Below are 12137 nucleotides of genomic sequence, written 5' to 3'. Positions count from 1 at the left end.
TGTAGTTTACGCTTCCGTGCTGCGGAGAGCACGTTAGCAATATACGTAAGAATCAATCATTACTGTCCTAAGCCCGCTATTGCATTGGAGCAGGGTGGTGGGTTTTAGCTCCATATCCATATAGCAAATATGATTTAGGGAGACAGAGGCGTCTCTAACTCACATAGCGCCCGGGTGCAATCATCATCATAGCGCCTTCTATGTACCTAACCGTGCCAAGCACTGTTATAATGGAATATGTAGGTACAAACAGCACTTCAAGTGTGCTACCACAAACTCCCTGTGTAGCGAACATCTAAGTCTAAATCCGTCTACTGCTTTACTACCTACTTACTTGGGCGCCCCTGAGATCGCGGCGCCCGGGTGCATCGCACCCCCTGCACCATAGGCAAAGAAGCCTCTGTAGGGGGACCTTGCCTATTGTACCATTAAAATAAAAAAAATATTTTCCCAATGTCACAGATCCGATAAAACACGTTCAATGCACCATTCACTTCGATACCGGAGTAGATATCCGCAGGGGATATTAGCAAGACAATGTTCACTTTCAAAGTTTACAAGTGACTGTTTTGTCTGAATTGTGTTGCTTTGCCATGCGTAGGTTTTATCGTAGCCATAATAAATATGAGGTTAAAGAATAAAATTCCGTCGCATTTGAATACTGGGAATAGGTAGCTAAGTAAATTCGAACAAATTTGTTTTGTTTTGCATAGGTACATTCCGCTAAAAATCATAATACCTACCAATTTTGTCCTCGCATACATTTTTTGAATATAAGGACATTGATTATAAAGATGTTTCTAAACAAAATATTGTTGGAATTTAATTCCGGTGTTTTTCCATAGAAATTAAATAATAAAAAAAAAGTTAGCAGATATCAAACACTAAAAACGACAACCCCAAGTACCTAGCCCTAACTAAGTAAATGGGTATTCATCATTAATCTTCCGAAATGCATCGCTTGCTTCAATTTAATTACAATTATGTTTAAAATATAATATAATAGAAGTAACGTAACCGCGAAGGTAACCGGCGAGGTACGCTATACATAACGTCTACCTTACAAGCCTCCATTGTCCCGGAGATCGACGTCGCGAGCCACTGTCTCCATTGCACGGAACACAAACGTTTTTACCTGGAACATTTAGAATTTAGACAGCCGATCTGAAGGGTTTTGTTTTGTTGCTGGTTAGGTACATGATTTGCTAGATGCTCATTACACTAGAGACTTGGCCTACCTACATAGTGGCGAAACGAATATTATATCGAATATTTGTTCGTAAAAATAATGAAGCCGCAGCATTGTGGATAAAAAACAATGAAACACTAAATAATATTAAGTAGCATAATTTTATTTACTATTTATGTTAAGCACGTATTAACATTGTTTGACAATAAAATTCTTGTTAAATATTTTTTATCAAAATGTTCGTGGTTTGCGCACTAAAACTGAAGATATCTATTCGGCGGTCCTACAGCATGACTATGATTTAATAGTTTTGACCGAAACTTGGTTGAATAATACGGTGTTTGATAATGAAATACTTGATAGCAGGTATGTTTTATTCAGACGAGATCGCAGTTCTTGTTCACTTACTAATTTAAAAAAAGATGGTGGTGGTGTAGCTATTGGTATCAATAAAAAATATGAAGTTACGAGGAAATATGAGTGGGAATCAGCCTGTGAGGACTTATGGTTATCTATCAAAATAAGTCATAGTTTTTTCATATATATATGCGGTGTTTATTTCCCACCACCGGTTAAAGAAGAATATATTGAAAGCTTTTTCAAAAATATTACCAATATATTTAATAATAAAACAATATTAGAATCAAAAATTCTTATCGTAGGGGATTTCAACTTGCCCAGCCTTTCCTGGGTGCGAGATGATAACAGTCGTGATTTAGTACCTGATCATACTAGTAGTCATATCGACAGCTTGTTTCTTGAATATATGACTTTTAACAATCTTAAACAATGTAATTCAATTTCAAACACAAACAACCGTATTTTAGATCTTATTCTTACAAATAAAGCTAGTTGTATAAATGAATGTAAGGAAGTAAATGGTTTGGTTACACCCGATAATCATCACCCACCGTTAGAAATTGAGTTACTAATCACCAAGAATGAATGTTATATGAAACTGTCCCGTACTCCTTTTCTCAACTTCTTTTTGTGTGACTATGATAGTGTATTTAATGAGCTAAACCTAGTTGACTGGTACTCATTATTATATCATGAAAAATCAGTCGATGCCCAATTAGATATTTTCTATGAGACAATAATGCCTATTGTATATAAAAATACGCCAATGCGTAAACCACGCGATTTACACTACCCTATTTGGTATACAGCTCCTTTATTAAAAGCAATAAAAGAAAAAGCAAAAATTCATCACAAATGGAAGAAATATAAGAACCCCATGGATAAAGTTACCTACGAGCTACTGCGAGAACGTTGTTCAGTTATGATTAAAGTATGTTATGATAATTTTAAAAAACGCATTGCAGAAAATATACGTAAAGATCCAGACTACTTTTGGAGGTACTTCAAACAACAAAAAAGAAATGGTTCTAATAGTCTTCCAAATGAAATGATGCAAAGTGGTAATATAGCTAAAGGAGGCCAAGCTATATGCGACGCTTTTGCTAAGAATTTTGCATCAGTATATCTGGAATCATGCACCTCTCAACTTGTTAATTACTCTATGCCACTTTTAGTTAACACTGTTTCCGGTGCACCACTTAGTGATTGTCGAGTCACTGAAAATGAAGTGTTAAAGCAGTTATCTACTCTAGATTCAAACAGAGGACCTGGTCCAGACCTTCTTGCTCCATTTTTTCTTAAAAGATGCGCTTCTCTGCTAGCTAAGCCACTGAGCCATATATATAACTGTTCGTTACAATCCGGTATATTCCCAACCAAGTGGAAAATTGCGTATATCACACCGATCTTTAAGTCTGGTAATCCCAAAGATATTAAAAATTACAGGCCCATATCAATATTATCTATTTGTGGAAAAATTTTAGAAAGTATTGTCCAAAAAAAGATTTATTACCATATCGCTCCTTGCTTAAATACACATCAGCATGGTTTCCGTCCTCATAAATCTACAGCTTCTAACCTAGTTAGCTATATATCCGATGTCGCTGAAACTGTTGACGCTGCTGGAGAAGTACATGCAATTTACACTGACTTTCGCAAAGCTTTTGATATGGTTAACCACAGTGTTTTAATTAAAAAAATTGAGTACTTGGGTATACATGGTTCATTATTACGGTGGTGCGAGTCTTATCTAGAAAATCGATCGCAACTTGTTGCTGTCAATGGTTATAAATCCTACAAAAGTAATATTCCATCAGGTGTTCCTCAAGGTTCACATCTCGGTCCTACCTTTTTTTTAATATTTATAAATGATTTGGCCTTAAACTTAAACTCAAAATTCAAAATGTTTGCAGATGATATAAAAATATACAAAACTATTGATAGCCAAGACGATGCAGATAAGTTACAAGGCGATATCGATATGATTTATTCCTGGTGCACTAGAAATGGCATGTTTTTGAACATAGATAAATGTTACCACATTAAATTTACCAGAAAGAAAACAACAACTAATTATGTTTATAAAATTAATAATTTTGCTCTTAAAGAAGTGTTTAGTATTAGGGATTTGGGGGTCATTGTAGATTCTAAGTTAAATTTTCGTGAACATGTTGAACACATAACATCAAAGGCATCTAAGATATCGGGATTGGTATATAGACAAATGAAAATATTCAATGATTCTAATTTGTCAATACTCGTCTTCAACAGTATTGTTCGCAGTATTCTGGAATACTGTAGTACGGTATGGAGTCCAGGGTATCAAGTGCACAGTGACAAACTAGAACGCATCCAAAAACGTTTTCTTTATCACTTGTCATACGCGGACCTGAAATGTAGGCAACTATTCTCTTACAACTCTCGCCTTAAGCATTACAAAATGAGATCACTCATGGAGCGCAGAAAAATTACAGACGTAATTTTTTTGGCCAAGATTTTGAGAGGTCTCATTGATGCACCAGAGTTGCTTGAACGCTTAAAGTTTATAGTACCTCGCAGAGGAAGCCGCCTACATAACCGTAAAACGTTTTGTTTGCCATGTACTAAGACCAATCTTGGTCAGCATAGTCCAATATACCGCATGCAATCTTTTGCAAACAGTGTCCGAGACCGTATAGATATCTTCAGTGACTCAATTAGCAGTATTAAGACTAGGTTTCCTTAAATGGATTTCTTCTTCGCATTTATTTTTTGTTGTGTGTCTTTTTTTTTTTTTCTTTCTTTGTCTTTTTTCCTTTTTGATTACAGTAAGTAAATAATTTGCGTTGTACCCTATGTAAGCATGTTGTGTTTGCTTCAAGTAGGCACAATTACGTGAGGATGAGAAGAAGCTATTTTTTAATATATGTTAGATTAAGTATTTGTGCCAGTTTAGCAAACCAATAAAAAAAAAAAAAAAAAAAAAAAAAGAAACTATACCACTTGAGGCTGAGGCCCGTGATAACATCAATGGATAGAGCCCCAGAATAATGGTCAGTTTTTTTTTCGGAGTTCAAACTTTTAAGCGAAGGACTCAAACCTGAGATCCAGTGACGTAGCGTGCCTTAGAGGGGCCCTCTATCAAAATTAGTTAGGGGGGGCCCAGGTAGTGGCGTGCACAAGGTTTTTAACGAGGCTCTATATGTACAAATTGTACAAAACAGATAATTCCTCCTCCGATACAAGTTCATAATGAATTCTCAGGGTATGCATTGCGTTTATGCATCTATGAAGTGCACGCCGCTGGGCCCACGGTAAAGATTTCTCAAAAAATAAACAGTAAATGCTTGCTTAAAATACATACTCGTATGACAGTGACTTAACCTATGCAGGATGTTTCCATTTTTTGGCTGCAGCCATAATCCTGGAAAAAATATTGCTTTTTTTAAATTTTGTCATTTCTGAAGTAAACTCTATAGGTAGTTTTTTATATGATTTTCCGCGAAACACCAGATTAAGTGATATTGTGGATTACATTTAACCAATTTTGCTTCCACAAGTAAGGGGCCCAATAGTCCGGGGACCCCGTATCATTGATACGGCTGATACGGCGGTAGCTGCTGAGATCCCTGTCCAATGGTCTATTGACGTAGGTAGGTAGGATCGTAGGTAGTAGACCAGGGATGAAAGTAAGATGGAATGAACGTAGGTAACAAAAGAGTTTTTGGAGTAAATATGGTGTTTGATGAGTGCCATTCTTGTGAGTGAAACCGCTTGGGCTTTGCTAGAAAATAATAATATTTTCAGTTTACTGACGGTGAACTTTGAAGCAATGGACACGGTTACTGCAGTCTCGGATTAGCCCGAGTAACGAGGTCGCCTTACGGCGCGGCTGCGGTTGGTGAGCGGTATTAAAAATAATACTTTAACAAAGATCCCATAAACACTAGAACTGACTGGACTGAGGACTATATTTCAGGAGGGGTCATAAACTAGACTATTGCTTCATCATCATCATCATTAGCCGATAGATGGATTATGGAGGATGGTGGAGATAGAGTGTAGAACTGTAAAGAAAGAAATAAAATACATTAATGCATTTTAGATTTTAGTGTCACAAACAGTAAGTAGGCACATCCTATTTTACATAATATATGACTCTGACACCAAACAGAATGAGCTTTTACACCACAGAATTGCAAAAATGCAATATCTTCAGCTTTCAGCTGAGACCCAGGTCACGTCATAGTCAGTTATATAAAATTAGGCTTATACTGTAGACTTGTAGAGGATGTAACGCCACTAAGTACCTAACTCGCTCCTACTTATAGTGATTTTTTAAGTGTCAAACAATATCGCCCTATCAATACCATACCACCACCACCACCACTCCGCATCGGAGCAGTGTAGTGAGCCCAAGTTTCAATTCCTCTCTCCTCTAAGGCTTTCCTGAATAGTAAGAATCTATTTAGTAGAACACAGATACACTATCTACGACTATCAAACATAAATCATCATTATTTACCCAAAAATCCGAATGATATAGAAGTTCTTATCAATTCGCTAAACTGCAAAAGATAAGATGATTCATTGTGAGATAACTGTTTGCGTCAATGGGCGAACGCTTACGTGTTATTTCTAGAACACTGTTGTTAATTAGATAATAATTTTAAACCTTAATTTGATGCCTAGATTAGATAGTAAGACTCATATTCTTAAATTAGATAAGATATTTTCTGGTATTTTCAAAATTATTTTATATTTAACAAATAATACATGACACACGTCATATAATATTTATTAAATATAATTTTCTAATTAATTATCAAAATGCTATGTTAAAATTTTAGTAAGTAGTTAAAGATTTTTTTATTAAAAAAATATAAAGTCTAGAAAGGTATGATTCCTTATTGCCTAGCGCCTAAGTTAAGCTAAAGTAGGCTGTAGTAGGTGTAGGCTTTGGAAAACAGTTTCAAAATCAATATTTTAGGGCATATAGCGAAGGGTTGCCGCTAAGCTATGTGACTGGTGATATGATTTCTTAAGAAATCACGTAGAAATATAAAATAATTAGGAATTTAAGTGGATGATTGAAGGTTTCGAAAACTGCTATATAGGTCCATCCTTTAAAAGTCACCACGATCCAATTGTGTAGTTGCATAAAGAATTTACCAAGATATGCCATGCTGTCAAACTTTCCCCTTTATAAAATAACATAGCTTATGTCACGATGTCACTTCTAGACAAAGTTCTATAGCGGCATACAGACAAACATGAAATGCAAGTAACTCGCAGCTATTTACTCAGACGGTGCAGGTTTTGTTACAAATATTATACAATATTGAGGCATATCTGTCTGTATGTCTTGTACATTACAGCTTGTATGGATGACGGGCTTTCATTTGCATTTCGATTCCGTGCGACGTTCTATGTAGATTGTTTGGAGTAGTTTATTGTACGGCTGTTCTTTATTATAATCTTATGACTGGCTTAGAGTCCCTCCTAGTTTACTATATGGACTCCACAGCAATAATCCATAGGCTCGATCGACCTGGTTGGCCTGTTAGGCAAGCCACTGACTCCAGCAGGGACTAGCATCAATGGATATATTCTCAATGGCCAACACGTCATGGTCATGACCATATGTAGAGAAAGACAAAAAACAAGAAGAAAATATTGAAATCTGTCAAACGGTTTAGGCTTCACCATAGAAATATAGATCATCATCATCATATCAGCCGATGGACGTCCACTGCAGGTCATAGACCTTTTTTAGGGACTTCCAAACATCGCGATCCTGTGCAGCATCCAGCAAATCCCTGCGACTCGCTTGATCAAAATATAGATAAATAATAAAGGTGCTCGAAAAACATAACCCTCTATCGGCAATTGAGCAAAAACGTCCCAACTGCATAAACTCATTCAAAGTACGTAACCCAAATAGGGTTAACGTGGGGTTAACCGGCAACTCATAAAACAATAAGCAATTAGCGAACTGCGATATGTTAGGCGCGATGGTTTTTTGCTCGACAGATAACGTGTGACGTATGGCGGTACTCGGCTACGATCTGCTGAAATACGCGGTCTTGGGGTCGAATTTGAATTTTAAATTAAACCGTAACCTCTTTTTTGCTCGACCATGGTTATAGAACTTTCTGTGACAGTATTTTGTGTAATCGATTGGAGGTTCTGCTTTTATAAAGCTAACTCTTGTTACAATCTTTATCAGATATTAATGTTAACCCGATAGAGTGCTGTCCTCAAGACGGTCCCGACTCTAGCTGTTTGTTTCGGCTCGCCTTTTATGTGGTTAAGCGGAGGGTTTGGTTTACTACCGCTAACCAGCCGCCGACAAGATGTCTGGGTTGCGCAGTGGTGTGCACAAGTTTAACTAGGGTATGCACTATATGTAGGTACTATTTGTACAATTTGGAAAATTCAGTCTCCAATGTAGATTCGTAAACATTCCTCACGGTAGTCAGTGCATTTTTGCATCTATGTGCCCCTGTGGGCAGTAAACGCAAAATTCCCGTAGCTCAGCTTCCAGGCAAGGAGATGATGAAACACCCGGGGCTTTAGTTGGTGAGTATCCGACAAAACCTTCGCACCCCCCAATGGCACGGAGTTATCTTTGAAGATTTCCCCGCGTCAAAAGAGGCATCAGTTATATTAATATAGTTGATTTTGAATGATCTTTAATCATAAATAATGTTTTAATCGATGGTATAAATAAAACCGTATTTATGAAGAGCTTACGGCGGCGCATATTAAACATTCCTACACCGTAAAGTCGCCGTAAAACGACGGTATTTGCGGATAAGCCTCGAGCTGGTGTTATTGCCTCATTAAATATCCTGCCTTCTTTATTAGGGCAAATGTTACTTGCATATAACTTTTCTAGGGAGATACTATCTAAAGATCCTGCCTTGATTAGTAATTTCTATCTTATGTACTGTTAAGTGTAGATACATAGAATCTATAATTGTACAAGATAAGTAAGATATTTGAATAAATAGAAAATAAATGAAAAGGGAAATCTTTTCGAGTCCCCTCTCATTCTGAGAGGAGACTCGAGCATAATGATGAAATGAAAAATAAGTAAACATCACAAAAATAGATGTTTACTTATTTTTCATTTCATCATTATGCTCGAGTCTCCTCTCAGAATGAGAGGGGTTAGGCCAATTCCACCACGCTGGCCCAGTGCGGATTGGCAGACTTCACACACGCAGAGAATTAAGAAAATTCTCAGGTATGCAGGTTTCCTCACGATGTGTTTCCTTCACCGTTTGAGACACGTGATATTTAATTTCTTATTTTAGCAGACTCAGAAGTGATTACAAAAATAAGAAAACTAATGTCAAACAAAGGTTACGATTCAAAACATTTGTCCGGACAACTTAATTAACAATCAAACCGTAACCAAAATAAGACCCTAAAATGGCAGAGAATGGACCTTGAGTGAAGTCACGCACTTATAAACGATGTGTGTAGGGTTAAAGGATCCTTTGCCTGTTAACAAACACTCCCCTTTTCCACTCAAGTTACTCCCCCCGCCCATCCCAAGAAAAGAAAAAGAATAAAGAATTACACAACAAGAGATGTGGTATTTTTGTTCATACATGTTTTGTAGTGTTCTTTAATACATATTATTATTATATTATATTATATATATTATTTACCTATACAATACGATCTAAAGTACATACTTAGTGTGGGAAATGGAATTTTCGCACGAGCCCTAACTCTCGTCCGAGCGGACAAAGGATAGGCGTAGAGAAAAAACATTAAGTTCAGTAAGTACACGCTTATATCCTTCGAAATCTCACTTCAAAGCCGTCCGTGCCCGCGCCGCGCTAATACATCAGCCGGCCGACGCGGGAGGAACAAAACCTTCCTCGCCCTGATGTGATGATGATAGCTAAACGCCAAAGATACACAGTTCATTATTTACATCAAGCTCAGGCGAGATCATCAACAATGTTTTTCGCGTAGCGATAGCTTGTGATAACCAGACTTTTTTAAAGCTATAAGTTTGTCAGCTTATTGTCATGAGTTCCTTGAGTACATTAATTATTTATATTATTATAAAAATGAGTTATTTGTATAAAGTTACTACGACAGTGATAGTATAAATAAAAGGGTAAATGATGATTTGAGAGCGTGACGGTGTTCACGTTTCTAAACAAAGAACAAACTTTGTTTAGGCAGCGTAGACACCGTCACGCTGCTAATCGCGTTAGTGACTGTGTGTAGTAATGTTTTGTGGTGTAATTATTGGTCATAAATTGTTTAGTGTGGGCATGGAGAACATGTCGGTCAGGGGAGGTTTCTGTTAATGCATTCTAAAGGGATCCTTTAAAGGCTTAAACCTACAAGTCCTGGGAACTCGAGGGGGTTCCCCTATTACATGGTTGTACAATCACTGTCGTTGCTACCCGGTACGGCAGGCAACTATGGACTTGGAGTGCCTTAAGGTTACAAACGTCTAAATCTTAGAAGTGGCAAAATATAAATGGAGGTTAAAGTAAAACAACATCTAGCATAACCACATTGTTGTGCGACATTCTCTTATTTATTTGTTAGACTATTATTTCGTTATTCACGTATGTAATCACATTGTTGTGCGACATTATTTTATTTATCTGTTAGACAATTACTTCTTTATTCATAATATAATATAAATTCAATAATCTTAAGTTTAGTATATCAGTATCCTAAGGCTGCTTCCTTGGGAGTAGACGCAAGTGATGCCTACACGTGTGCGTATAAAGTTGTACGTAAGAAAACGTGTATTTTTAATTTAAACCTTTTGTTTTAAGATAATGCAAACACATAATGCATGTAGGAATGAACGCATGGTTATTGTTGAGTAAAATATATCGCACGGTTTTTCATCTACCACGCCAGGATACGAAAGCGTCAACACTGATTGCTCAACGTATTTTTAACTTCGTACAAGTTCTATATCCCACTTCTGTGGTCGGAAAAGAGTTGACATCAGAAGCGGATTTTAATAGCAAAATACGATTATTGAATGGGAACCTATCAGGTCTAACAATTCCCATTTAGAATGTAACCAATACCCTCGAGCGACAGAGAATAATCTTGAGCGAAGCCCCGGACTTGTGACCAAAGGATGTAGGGTTTATTGGTAACATTCTTAGAGGGAATTGTTATACCTGATACTGATAGGTTTCCATTCAATAATCGTGTTTTGCTCTTTAAATCTGCTTGTGATGTCAACTCTTTTCTGACATCAGAAGTGGGATGTAGAACTTGTGCCCACATAGTAAACTACAGCTTGTTTAAGTAAGAAAATAAAATAAATAAAAAAAAATGTTCATAATTATCAGCCTATTTGAATAGCCTACTACACCGCCAGGCCTCGCTCCTTATAGAGATTTGGAGCTTAAACCCAACACTCTGCGTCCATGCGGATTGGTAATACTATCAGATATTAAATTATAACCGAGCCCGACTTATTGTAACTTATTTCTCAACTCTGAACTGCCAGGACTTGATTGAACCCAAGAGTATGATAATTTAAATATGAGTATTTTAAAACCCCCTATTCGTGTAGCCAGAAAGAAATTATTTAAATAACTGTGCCATTAATAATAATTGTATACACGCTTAAATTATTATCCGAGTTTAATTTTTTGTCCGAATTAGGATGTTTTTTTTTTACAAAGTAACGGATATTTCTAAATAAAAAAATTTTGAGACGTGTTGTTTGTTCATAGCTCAACAAGTTGTGAACTTTTTGAGTTTTCAGGCGTACATAAAACTCAACATTTGTACCTAAGTATAGATTCTTATAGAAGCGCCCAGTTACAGTATTTCTGAGTCTTTAAGTTCCAGTATTCATTTAATCACTATGCTGTAACTATAAGTGTGCTCAGTGTAAATACTTGTCGACATAGATAATTAATTAACAGAGATGCTATACAAGATATGTTGCGCAGAACGCTTCTCATTTATCTAAGAATAAAGAAAGAAAACTATTTATAAGTTTTGCTTTAGCTAAACATTATTAAATTATATCCAATACAATTATAGGAAATCACCACTCGAACAGTAAAAACAATAAATAAATGCCCTGCGACGTACAGTAGTACAAGCTAGAATAAACCCCAACTCAGCGTTTTGAACATACTCTCCAATATTATTTTATATCCATCAGTTTCGATTTAACTCTAAACTGATATTATTTTTTTTTTGTTATTATTATATAAATTACTTTTTTTTATTTCATTTTATTTTATATAAATTACGTTTTTTATAAACCACTCGTTTAGCAAAAACATAATTCATTCAATTCGTATAATAACATGTCCCAACAAAGATAAGAGGTGTGCTCGAGGGGAACTAACGGGTAATGGTAAATAACATGACCTTGTCAGGTTTTTGCTGACCTCTAAGTAATTTATTTATCCCACCCGTTAGTAAACGCCATGTTAAAGATGTTTAAAAACGGCAGCGAGAAGCTGTTTCTACAATTGTACGAACTACGCAATTTTGGAAATACAATGTGTAATTTGTAGAACACATTGCTCTGTCATAATTTAATCAGAAAAACAAACACTCCCTGCAATGCAGACGACAG

Source organism: Bicyclus anynana, chromosome 19 (assembly GCF_947172395.1).
Source record: "Bicyclus anynana chromosome 19, ilBicAnyn1.1, whole genome shotgun sequence".
In the NCBI taxonomy this organism is placed as follows: domain Eukaryota; kingdom Metazoa; phylum Arthropoda; class Insecta; order Lepidoptera; family Nymphalidae; genus Bicyclus; species Bicyclus anynana.
The sequence above is the reverse complement of the archived record's forward strand: the minus strand, read 5'-3'. Positions refer to the sequence as shown.